Below are 10,887 nucleotides of genomic sequence, written 5' to 3' on the forward strand. Positions count from 1 at the left end.
TTTGGAAGTAAAGGTTTTTTACTACATAGCTCTAGTTTTCTTTGACAATTGTATCTTGATTGGAAAGAATGTTCAGAGGAATAGTGTAATGGGCAAAATAGGTTCTGTTTTGGATTCTGAAATTATGACCATCATTGGGACCAGTAGATGGTGTAGCAGTTACGTTGCTGGACTCCCACCTAGTCAACCAGGTCAAGTCCCGAACCCAGTGGCTTAAAGTTCACACCGGGCATGTGTGCGTGCGTGCCCAGAATCCCAAGAGGAGAATAGAGGAGAAGGGATTATGGCATGGCCATCCCCACTGGGGCATGATTTCTCACTTTCTGCCTCTCTGGCAAGTGCATGCACCCTATAGCAAAAATATCTTTTAAAAAATAAAAATAAAAATTACACACACACACACACACACACACACACACACACACACATATATATATATATATCTCCATCCATCATTGTGGTAAGTTCTTTCTATATCCTTTTCCATTCTATAGCTATAATTAAATCATTCACTCAAGGTTGTAACAAACAGAGCTCTTGATGTTTTTTTTTTTTCCTGTAGCTACCTAACTTTATGGGTGATTCCACATTTTTATCAACCTTCTGAAGAGAAGTCTTGATCCCCACTTAGTTTTTCATAGTTCTCTATGTTTCATACATAAGCCTGTGTCTCCAGACTCTTGGTCCCTCCAGTATTAGTTTTCTAATACTTTCTACTCTCTTTTCAAAAAAAAAAAAATTAAAAAAGAAAAGGAAAAAAATAAATCAGTGGCCAACACCAAGGACACCACTCATCGGGCAACATACTTTAGTGACACCATGTTTTGTTTTGTATGTTTTTATATAGGCTGTATGCTCTTTCCATAGTAACTTGGGCTTAAATCCCATTGCACAAGACCCTTCATTAAGAACATGCAGTCACTTCTCATTTTACTCAATTGGCAGCCTTGACATTTTCCAGATATCCCATCTCCCTTCTCCCTTGTGGTCCACTTTGCTGTCCAACGTTTTTACTTCTCCTGGTGTTACATTCTCACTTTCTGAGCTCTTTAAGCATATCTGCCCAATCATTCTTCTAGAGGTAAAGAAATAAAACATACGGTGAAGAGAGAGGAAAATAGAGCAGTGTTTTGGAACTTAGACTTGTGGATCACATGATCTGTCTGAAGCTTGGTTCTAATATTACTACCTGTTTGGTTCTGGGCAGATGATTTGATGCCTCTGACTCAGTTTCTTCACTTAAAAATCAAACAGAAAAAAAAAAAAAGGTCTATCTCATGTGTTTCTTGGCAATCAGATGAGATAAATGTACAATCTTAGGCATAGAAAAGCTACTCAATTAATTGGAATTGATGATCGTCACCATTAATGGTGGGGGCAGAAGCCACATCTTAATGCATCTTTTCCAACATGAGCCTCTCAGTTTTTCCAAAGCTTATATTGTCCAAGAACATCTACAAAGCTCTCTTTGAGAAGATTCTAGGCATGGATTCTCCTTGTGTCATCATCAATATTTATTAACTTTCAAATAGATAGGCTTTCTGCATTATTTATTTCTACCTATATTTTTATAGAGTTTTTATTTTGTTTCATTTGCTTTACAAACACAAGGATTAAAATAGTTTGTGAAATGATTCCTGTCTATTAAATAAAAATGGAAACTTATTCTGACCAACTTTTCCACTTAGCAGTAACATTGGTTTGCTTTATTCCCATTCTGGAGTACTGAGTTTGATTTTGCCATCATCTCCCCTACTTATAACATGTGCTGCAAAGGTATCATATCTGGGAAGTATTTGCTCACATTTACTTTTCATCTAAAACCTGTAATCCAGTAAGTCTCAGGTGGTTAATTCCGTAAATGCACAGAAGCTTAAAATTTTTCCCTATTCTTTCAGTGAAAGGATAAAGAAAGAAAAAAATAAAGATGAATTTTGTGACTACTCATTTGGTGTGTGGATAGACTTAATCTCGGGAAGTGTGAGTATCCTCATAAATCATACTGTCAATGTAAGCTGGAGCTGATGGTAATAAGGTAGACCCCATGCAGGATAGGAACAAATCCTGGCTCAAGATTACTGAAATTAAAAGTCTGGTGAGAGGCCAGCAGCTGGTATAGTGGTTACGTTTCTGAACTTTCACATGGCTGATCATGGTTTGAGTCCTGGAACCAGTGGGTTGAAATGACTCCAGGAGTGTGTGCCCAAGATCCTAGGAGAACAGAGGAAAAAGGATTGCAAGCTGGCCATCCTCCCTGAGGAGTGATTTATCACTTTCCCTCTCACTGTCTCTGTCTCTCTCTGGCAAGCACACATGCTCTATGGCAAAAATCTCTTAAAAAAAAAATCTGATGAACTTAATTCCATTGCTCTTACTTGGATTAGTAGCATTTTTATGTAGTGGCCTGGAAGAATAGTTGAAATACTAACCAGATAGACATGGTACATTGAAATTATCTAATATAACACATAGCCACATAGCTGCCACTATCTTTGCAAAAACTTCTTAAATTAAGAAAAAAATTATTATGTTAATATTTTTGAATGACCTTTAATAGGATTTCATGTAATTGAATAAAATAAAGCATCCATGATACAGAGACTTCAACTGTGCCTGCTTCCCCTGTTCATTTTCGGATAATATCAAGAGTAAGAGGGCCTTAATAAGCAGTGTTTGATGAGGAGCATAAAGCCATACACGCTGCTATAAGCCAAAGCACAGTAATAACTATAGTCAAGAGAGAGATAGTGGAGTGGAGGAGGAGGAGTAGCAATACAGTGGCACAGTATGAAGTTAATTCTTCAGGTATAAAAATAGTGTAATGCTGGCATTAATAGGCAAAAGAAAGCTATGAAATTGATCCCTGTGGCTATACTGGAATGAAATGTTCTCTGAAATGTTTGCTATTGTTTTGAAATGAGGTAGCAGCATACATTTAGATGGTGTTCTCACCAAAATTGCATTTAAAACCAATTTGACCATATTTATGTCTTCTAACGATAAGATGTTGAATACTTTATGGGAAAGTAAGAACACTTTCAGTTTAGTGGAATGATGGAGGGTGAATGACTCAGACTGTGTGGGTTCGGATTTCAATCCTATGACTTTCTAGCGGTGGTACACCGGGCAAGTTATTTAATTTCAGTTCATAGTTTCTCTGTTAATAAATGGCATAACAATGGTATCTGTCTTTTGGGATGTAGTGAAGATTAATTGGGATAGTGTATTTTAAGCACTCAATGCATGGATGGAAGTGTGAAGATTTGAGTGTAGTGTAGGTCTCCCCGTCTTAGCCTAGGACACTTAGAAATAATGAGATAAGCTTACATGCACACCTATATTGCTCCTCCCAAAAAGGGCAATGAAAAAGATGAGATCATGGGTACACCATATATATATATATACACACATACACACACACACCAACACTTTCCTGCATGTCCATGGTATTCTTGATAATCAACTATGGCATTCACTTCTCAGCAAAGTTTTGAACTCAGAGTGACACTCAGATTTGCATTCAAAGAGCCACTTATTGTTTTATTTCTAAAATTTTATTTACATATTTTTAAAGTTTACATTTAATCACTGTACATCTCTTTAATGTACTATTTTTTCCAGCATAATACAGTGCACATGGGTCTAGTCAAAGATATTACCATTTATAGTATCATCAACAGATAACTTTTCACTTTTGTGTCTAATAAACATTAGAACCATTTATTTTTTTAAATTTTTATTATTTTATTATTTTTAATTATTTAATTTTATTTATTCATTTATTTATTTTAACTTGGCCAGAGAAGGACACAGTGAGAGAGAGAGAAAGCAAACCTCCAGATCCAGGACTCAAACCACAGTTGGTTCCAGCACTTAATTGCCACACCACATGCCAGCCCCATTCGTTCATTGTAATTCGATCAGACAAGGAGAGAGGGAAAGTGAGAAAACAAGACACCAGGTCTGGGACTTGAACCATGGTCGGCCATGTAGGAGTGGCCAACCATGGTCAACTATATGGGAGTCCAGCGACATAGCCATTATGCTCACTGCTGGTCCCTATTTTATTATTTTTTAATACATTAGATTGCTATATATCATTTGTCTTGCAAAGAGAGAGCCACTTCTAGTCAACTGGTTGGAGGTAACATGCAGAATATTTTTTCTATTTTCAACCCTTTGATAGAAGAATGGAGAAGATAAATATCTACAAAAGAATATGTGTTTGGGGGCCAGCAAGTGGCATGGAGGGTGGATTCCACATGGTTGATTATGCTGGTTGAATGTGGGAGCTGGATCCCACATGGTTGACTGTGCTGTTCAAGTCTCAGATCCATTGGCTTGAAAAACATACCAGACACATATAAGTACATGCCAAAATCCTGAGAGGAGAATGGAGGAGACTGTGGTGGCCTGGCTATCACCCCCAGGGAGTTATTTCTGTTTATCTGTCTGTCTTTCTCTCTCTCTTTCCAGTGATTGTATGTGCCCTATAGCAAACTTAAAAAAAAAAAAAAGTATATGTTTAAACATATTTACATTTTATTCCAAAGGTGCACTGAATATTAGATGCATAATTCTCCTTTTATAGAATTAACCCTCAATGAAAGCTGTAAATAAACATGTTTTATATATAAAGGAAGATGATCCCATAAGTTAAATGAAACTGATGCTTTCTTTCATTTTTGTTCCACTGTAGCCAAATAAATTAACATGTCATATGCACATTTTGTATGAGTACATTTCAAAGCATTTATTATACTTTTATTGATTTTAAATTTTCTATATTACATGTACACTGGCTAGAGTGAGAGACAAAGGATGGGGGTGGAAGTGAGAAAGCATCCTCTACTAGAGGGGGAATGCCATGCTGCCATCCCATCTTTTCCATTCTTTTCTTGGGATCTGAGACATGCATGGAAATGTGCCTAATGTGTTTTTCAAGCTCCAGGTCCAGGACTCAAACCCTGTAGGATCCTATGACCATGTGGGATGCTATCGCCTTAACTACCATACACCCACTGGCCCTGATTACACATTTTATATCTTCTTAAATAGAAGTTGCTGAGGGCCACATTGTAGCACAGCCGTAGCTCAATGTTCTGCAGTGCAGAATCCACATGGGAAGGTCTGGTGCTTGTATCCCAAGATTTCCCTGTATACACCAGTGTGTGTACACATGCCCATAATCTAGACTGACTAGGGGTGGCTTATAGCACAAAGACCTTGTTGGCAGTGCCTGTATCTCTCTCTCTCACACACACACAGACAGAAATAAATAAACTTAAAAAAAAAAAAAAAAAAACTGAAATCACTCCGTATGAGACTTTTTTTTTCCCCCTAATGACCAATCTCCAAGTAAATAATGCCTCTTAAAGATGCTTTAAAAAATGGCAAACTAGGAACTGACAGATGGCGTAATGGTTACATCACTGGACTCCCACATAGTCAACTATGGTTTGAGTCCTGGACCTGGCAGATACATGTGCATGCATGCCCAAAATTCCAAGAGGAGAAAGGAGGAAAAGGGATTGCAGTGAGTCATCTCCCTGGTGGGGGTGAAGGGTGGATTTCTCACTTTCTGTCTCTCCAGTGAGCACACGTGCAAGAATCTCTCCCAAAAAAACAGGGGAGGCAAACAATTATATCTATGGAATTAAAAGAGAACAAGAATAAATGCCAACAGTGCCTAGAAAGATGGAGCTGACAAAACAACAAACTACATTCTAGCTGGTTAAGGTAGTACACAATTTTAAAAATGTACAGTGGGAAATAGTAATAGTTATGAAGGAAAATAATGAACCTGCCAAAGACATGGCCCCAAATAGCGAAAGAATCAGTCAGGGTTGCCCTCTTGCTATTAGAACAATTAAGACCGTAATTTGGGAGTGAGCACTATGTATAAAATGGAAAGCACTACTGTCTCCTTCTTGTGAATAAATCAATTTATTAAGTGGCTCCCAGATGATTCTCTACTTTGAAATCACTGACCTACTATGACTGGGAAATGTCTTTTCCCCCATGGACCCCAAGAGCAAGCATTACCCTTTACTGAAATATACATAACCACCTAAAATAACAATGAAATTTTAACTGGATGAAAATATTAATACAAAATTAACAACAACCTTTTAAAGATTGATCCCTACATAGAAGAGTTCCGATCAGTGATTAAATGAGCCACTTTGTCTAATTCCCTGAAGACTTCTCAACCAGGAAACTCTAACCTTTTCTAGAAAGACAAGTATAGTAACAGGCTATTCAAATGTGCACTGCATTCTACTTCTACCACTTAGTAGCTGTTTGCTGTGGGCAGCTTTCTTAACTCTTCCCAGATGGTTTTTTCAAAAGAAAAACACTTTTACCTTGTGTACACCAAATGACTTATTTCATGGGAAACGACTTGCAAGAAGTAGTTGCGCAAGTGTAGGCCCCATCATCACCCCTGCCACTGTCACAGATAGTATTAAACTGAGTCATCGCTGGAAGTAGGTCGCATCTGTCTGCAGCTTCCTTGTGCATTGTATCTCTCAGCAATCCTCAGCTTAGAACAAAGATCTAGAGCTGGAAATTATAAATGGTAGATGTCAACTCATTAAAAGAAAAAAATTTGTCTTCTTAAAATGGATAAGCTTTGGTTCATAGTGAGTTCCCAAGGATGAAACAGAAACTTTAAGACTTTTACTGGGCTATTGCTGTAAATTAATTCCTGCCATTCCAGCACATCAGATTAGTTACCCCATGATTCACTTCTGTCCCCAATTACCTGCTGAATTACTTATTGAGTGCTGTTATACAACAAATGACCACACTCTTAGCAGCTTGGAACAAAACACATTTATTATCTCACACTACCCATAAGTTAGAAATAAAGAACGGCTCAACTGAAGTCTCTGCTTAGGTTTTAATAAGACCTAAATCAAGGTGTTGTCTAGTTGGAGGTTCTGGGGGAAGGATCTACTTCTAGGCTTATTCAAAGTGTTGACAGAATTCAGTTCCTAGCAGCTGTAGGACTGAGGTCCCTGTTTGCTGGGTCTTGGCTTGGGGCTGTTTTCATCTTCTAGAAACCACTCTAATTTCTCCTGCTGGGCCCCCTTCCTTCTTCAAATTCAGCAATGGTGTCAATCCATCTGGTACATCTGATTTTTCTGACTTCCTTTTCTGGAATTAACCAGAGAAAACCTTGTGCTTTTAAAGGGTTTAACTGCCTGGGTCAGGATCATCCAGTTAACCTCTGTATTTTAAGGCAAACTGACATGAGATTTTATTGGGTCATCGGGAAAGTCATGGTGCATTTTTGCATAGAAAAACAGAAAAAATACATCATGACTTTCCTGATGACTTAATAATTAAATATTCAAAATTCTGTCACAGCAATCCTAGATTCGTATTTATCTGAATGTCCCTGGATTGGGAATCTCAGAAATCCAGCTTTGTACTTCTGCCTCTTATACTTGCACAAAGCTGGATCACCACTTTGTTGTCAACAATGCCACAAATCACACAGATCACCTCTTTACATTCTATATGTGCTTCCAAGTACTTTGGACCTTTTCTTCATGTTGGTTGTCCTTGTCTGTAATTACATACTTAGCTTTATGATTATTTGATTATACTTAGTGTATTAAAGCCATGTCTATTTTTTTCTTACCAATGAACCTTGATACCTAACATATGGATTAGCATGCAATAGGTACTTAGTACACATTTATTAATATACAGGAAAGACAAAATAAGTCAGCAAATAAAAATGGAATAACACTTACTTTAGCTGGATAGAAAATGTCTTATTTTTGACTATATAAATTTGTCAGTCAATTATAAAATGTATTATATGTGGGTTTTGTTTGTGTTTTGATAAAATAACGAATGCCTAGAATGGAAAGAGCATAAATGAGACTTTCCATTAACTTTTCACATAGCATCTGACCCAAGGTTTATCACAACAGATTCACCAATTTAAATCTCTTCGTAATATACAGCTGGAATAATCTTCTGAAAAGTGCAAATCTGATCTTATCATTTGATATCAGACCACAAACTAATACCCCCTCAATGGCTTCACCAGTTTACTTTCCATCTGTTAAGAAGTTAAAAGTCACAATTTAGCTTCTGTTGATCTTTGCATTTTTAGCAACTTCCATTACTACCTCCTCTCCAGTTTGAATTACCATGGTTACATTTGTGCTGGGTTGACTAACATCTCCCATGTGTGCTTGGAACCTAAGGATGTGACTTTTTTGGATATCAGTTTGTTGTAGACGGAATTAGTAGTGTGAGGTGATACTCTATCACCTCCGGTACTCGACTACTCCAGCAACAGAACTTTAATGTCTGCCTCTATCATCATGCAGCATTCTTCCCTGTGTCTGTGTGTCTCCATATGATCCTCTTATAAAAACCAGGCAGACATTGAAGTTCTGCTGCCACACGTTAAGAAATCCCAAAGACTGCTGGAAACCACCAAAAACTAAGGAAAAGCAAGAAAGGATTCTTCCTTGAATGCTTTAGAGGAAGTATAGTATCACCAACACCTTGATTTTGAACTTCTGTTTTCTAGAATTTTGAGAAAATAAACATATGCATTCTATATATACTTCCATGTTGTACTTGAAACCACCAAGTTGTACTACTTTGTGACAGCAGCCCTAAGAGACTAATAGAAAATTATTCTCTGGCCCTTTGTGAGTTACGTTATCTTTTATTCCAAGGGTTTAGCCCAGGCTTTTTCCTCAGTGCCTGGTACTTATATGGGAATGCTGTGTGACACAGCATGCTTATTCTGTGTTCTGTGTCACAGTAGGCATTCATCTTTCAGGCACACCTAGTAAAACATGTACCTCCACTCTGGAGATGTGCTTGACTCCACCTCAGCAATACCTCATCTCTCTGCCTTAGAAGTTTCTTGATTACCGTGTTTCTAAGCTTAAGGAAGAGGGGAAATAAAGAGTAACATTTCTTATGCCATGTTTGTGGTGGAATACTCTGTCATTAGAAACTCTAGCCAGGCATGTGTTGTGGGAGAGAAGAGGTAATTCTATACATGGGCATATGACTCAGATGCCAGAAAATTCTACATTAACACATGGATACAAAAATCAGTGGGAACAGGTACGTTTCTGTGAATCTTCTTTTTTGGCAAAAGTGATTTTGAAGCAACCAGTGAAGTGTATGTCTAGCTTAGTTCTGGGTTTACTGTCCTGCTGACTTGTGGCAGCAGAACTCTGATGTCTGCCTCTAACATCACATGGTATTCTTCCCAGTAATTAACCTGCCTAGCTTACTGCCTGTTTATTGCCCTGGTCAACAATGAATACTGGACTAGTAGAATCTCTCAGGAAAAGCTGAATACAGGTTTGGCATTGAAATTTTCCCTATCTCTTGCTGATTTCTATTCACTCAAGTTTGGACTTAGTTACCACGTGGAGAAGGCTGTCCCTGATGTCATCAGACTGAACTACTTAACTTGTCTTTATGCTCCTGAAGCATAAGGATTTTCCCATGATGACAACTTTAATTGCTTGTTTAATTATCTATCTCTTCCGTCAGACAGTAGTAAGCACCCACCCTGGGTTAGTCCATTCTATGTGGCTAATAAGAGAAATACCTGAGTCTGGGTGATTTATAAATAATTCATTTTATTAGGCTCATGATTTTGCAGGTGTAAAGTCCAGTGGTCACATCTGGTAAGGGTCTTTTAGTTGGAGGAGACTCTGTAGACTCTCAAGAAGTTACAGGAATTACATGGTGAGATGGCAAGAACATGTGTGTCCATGTCCATGTCTCTGTGTCTGGTCGGTTCCCTCTCTTTCTTTTTATAAAGATATGAGGATCAATTCTGGGAGACCCATCCTGATGACTTTAATCAATCCCAGTCACCTCTCACAGGCTCTCTACCCCTTAAAGCCATAGTCCAGTTAAGTCTCAGTCCTCTTAATGTGGACACAGTAAGAACCAAATCTCAATAAATGAATTCTGAGCATGCACATTCAAACCCAGTCATCCTTATTGCTTGGTGTAATGGTAGTAAAAATAACAAAAACACCTGATACGTGTTTAAAGGATGATTGGTATGAGGTTCAGAATAGCATTGTCATTTCTTAAGTAGATGTATGTTTTATCTTCCATGCCATATATAATAAAAATACAAGAACTGTTTCTTATATTGCTGAGGTTGACCAAGTATGTAAGTATATTTTTCAACAGAATCTTTTCCAGATGGCCATCCTTAACACTACTTTACATGCATTAGGTAGCATTAAGTAGCTATTATTATTTTTTAAAAAAAAGAAAAAATAAGTTTTGTCAAGGTTGTGGGGAAATTGGCACCTTTCATGTTACTGAGTGGAATGTAAAATGGTGCATTTGTGGTCAAAACCAGTATGGTGCTTCCTCCAAAAATTAACCCTAAATGATCACATTATCTAACAATTCCTCTTCAGGCAAATGCTCCAAAGAACTGAAAACATGGACCCAAAGGTATTTGTACACACCATGTTTATAGTAGTGTTATTCACAATAGTCAAAAGATGAGAGGAATCCAAGTGTCCATGGGTGGATGGAAGAAGAGATGAGCAAACTGGTATATACGTACTATATGGCATATTACTTACTTAAAGTTACTCAAAAGGAAGGTAATTCTGGCTTATGCTACAACCTGGACAAATCTTGACATTATGTTAAGTGAAATAAGTCAGTAACCAAAGATGAATATCATATTATTCATCTTATATGAGGTACTTAGAATGGTCAGATTCACAAAGAGTAAGATATTGGTCAACAAGAGTGAAGGGGGAAGCCGCGCCCGCCAGCCAGACGACCCGGGGCTCACGCCTGCCCGGGGCGCAGCCGCGCCGCTGAACGGCCGGCCCCCCCTCCTGGGGGGCT

General features: G+C 38.0%; 1 long non-coding RNA gene across 3 annotated transcripts in view; it reads right to left on the reverse strand.

Annotated features, from left to right (window-relative positions):
* LOC102482831 (uncharacterized) overlaps window positions 1–10,887 on the reverse strand; it is a 24,741-nt gene that overhangs the window by 5,192 nt on the left and 8,662 nt on the right. For 2 of the 3 annotated variants that reach the window (XR_337428.1, XR_337427.1), the window contains exon 2: window positions 6,366–6,564. This is a non-coding gene — a long non-coding RNA (uncharacterized LOC102482831). Of the gene's footprint in view, window positions 1–903; window positions 1,076–6,365; window positions 6,565–10,887 lie in introns of those variants that run through there. The other variant, XR_001369749.1, reaches the window with a different exon arrangement.

This window comes from Tupaia chinensis, unplaced genomic scaffold (genome assembly GCF_000334495.1).
Source record: "Tupaia chinensis unplaced genomic scaffold, TupChi_1.0 Scaffold145889_1, whole genome shotgun sequence".
NCBI lineage: Eukaryota > Metazoa > Chordata > Mammalia > Scandentia > Tupaiidae > Tupaia > Tupaia belangeri.